Consider the following 2,592-nt stretch of genomic DNA (forward strand, 5'->3'; position numbering starts at 1 on the left):
GAAGCTTCGTCTCAACCTCAGGTCTCACGTGCCTCTCATGTACCAGCTTTCTGTGCTCAATGTGATTTGAGTAAAACTGGGCGGATTTTTTTTTTTTTTTTTTTGAGGCAGGGTGTCATTACGTAGTGCAGGCTGGCCTTGAACTCACTATGTAGCCCAGGTTGGCTTCAAACTTTGCCTCCCAGTGCTGGGACCACAGGTGTGTGCTAACATGCCCAGCTTGGGTGGATTTTTTATATGACATGACTCATTCCTCAACAAAAGCTAGATATTTCATCTAGTACCTAAATAATGATCTGTTCTAAGACTGGAGGAAAACAGGACTACTAAACTTGGTTGAGAAGTTTCCATGCCTTTTTCTGAGGGTCTTGCAAGGGTAATTTTGACCCTGCATGCATTTTGTCTTGGGTGGTGACTTTGCAATCTACCCCTCACATGGTATGTAATAGGATGGCTGTAAAATCATATGGCAAGTACTACACTGTCCAGAAAAGTAGTGATAGTTTAAAAAGGGTCAAGGGAGGCTTTACAGAGGAAGTCAAATTTTGGTAGTGAATAAGTAGAAGTTTGGGGACTTGGAGGCATGAACATGATAATGTGGGCGTTAAATCAACTTAAGTTTTGCTTAAGCTACCTCCATACCTTGAATCTCTACAGAGTAAACTGCAACTGAACTTAAGGTGTAAACACGCTGAAATTTAAGAGTATATTCTTGTAACAAACAGCTGAATCTCTGCCAATCACAGCAGCCAAGCTTCAGCCAATCATAGGCTGGTAACTCATCACACCACAGCGCATAAGGAAATGCCAAGACCAAACCAATCAAGAATTTCTAGACATCCCTTCCTTTTCTTGTCTCTAAACACTGCCTGCCCACATTGCTGAGTAGAGCTCTCTGAACCTCTCCTGATTTTGAAAGCTGCCTGATTCACGAATCAGTCTTTGCTAAATAAACTCTGCTAAATTTAATTTGTCTGAAGGTCTCCCTGCCGCCTCACCAGGGAGAGATGGCTTAGGCAGAGGGAACATTGTGCACGGGACGTGAGATAAAACTTTTTAACTTATTTGGGAGAAAGCATGCCATTTGCCATAGTTGGCAGTGGCAATTATGGTAAACAACATAGGCTGTGGCCAGATTCTTCAGCTCTGTGTGCTGTGCCAAGAAATTTGGAATTTTATCCCTCAAATCTTATTTTGAAATGAGAGGAGTAATGTGATGCTCCTACTGACCTTTAGGGTTCAGCTCAGGAAAGTGGAAATGTGGACAGGGATGATACATTTTCATTTAAAAATTTTTAGTAACAAATATTAATTGTACCCTTCGACGGGCATCGGTGTGATATTTCTGTACGTGCATATAGCATGCACTGATCAAACCCAACGTCCCTTTTCCTGTCTTCCCTCACATACTTCCCAATCTCCTGCAATCACCAGGCTACTTTCAGCTCAGTTTTTTTCTGGCAATTCTCTGTTTTGTGTTTAGAATTTTCACTTTAATTGCCAAGTAAATATTTTACCTATTTATGCTGTACAACATGATTTCTTTCACTCTTTTTTATTGGTTATGCAGATTAATGGTTTTTATTTTGGCAGATTTGTACATGTACATGACACATTTGCTTATTTCCCCCATCTGCATTACTCCCCTTATAGTTTTGGGGGGATTTCAATGTGTATAATGTAGTTTGCTTTAGGTTGAAATTTTTTTTTGTAAAGCTTGCACACCTGACAGAAGACGTGAGGCACCAGACAAGGTAAGTTTGAAGGTTTTGTCCACCTCCAAGATCCTGAGCTTGTTTCCTCAGTCTTGTATCTTGCAAATAGCCTAGAATTGAATGGATTTGCCTTTCCAATCACCAATCCAGACAGATAGTTTTCTCGTCTGCATGCTCCTAGTGTTTTCTGTATGACCCACTTACATAATATCTACCCATCATACATTTACTTCATTTATTTATTTATTCATTCATTTAGCATATATTTATTCAGCACTTTCTCTATGACGCACAAAGTTAGAATTTGTGAATATAAAAAAGTAAGCAAAGGTGCCACAAACCCTGTTTTCTTGGAGCTTAAGGTACAGCAAGGAAAGAAATCTTAGGAATACAGGGACAAATGTAATCAGTGCCTGTAAGGAAACTTCTAAGCATGAGAATATGCAATGACTCCGTCACTTCAGAAGAGTAGGGGACCCAGAGATGACATTTTTGAGAAGCATTTTTTTCTCAACCAAGAATAAAAGATAAATAGCAGTTAGAAGTAGCAAGTAGTGAGAATGCTTCATGCAGAGGGAATGGTGTTGGCCAACATGCTGGCTTGGGAAGGGTTTCTCATGTGTGAGGGACCAAACAAGGGGGCAGCCTGGCTGAAGCGTGATGGAAGACGAGGGAGAAAGGTGGAGATAGGGGAGCAAAGGCAGGTTGTGAAGGGATCGTAGATCCTTGTCTGGATCGTGGAGCTTATCTTTGGGCAATGAGAAGTCACTGCATTTACAAAGATTACTCTGGTTGCACTGAGACTGGATGGGAGGGGCAAGGCAACACGGGGGCTTAGGAGGGCAGTATGGGGGTCCCTCCTGAAGTGAGCATGGCT

Source organism: Chinchilla lanigera, unplaced genomic scaffold (genome assembly GCF_000276665.1).
Source record: "Chinchilla lanigera isolate Chin_1 unplaced genomic scaffold, ChiLan1.0 scaffold00032, whole genome shotgun sequence".
Taxonomy (NCBI): domain Eukaryota; kingdom Metazoa; phylum Chordata; class Mammalia; order Rodentia; family Chinchillidae; genus Chinchilla; species Chinchilla lanigera.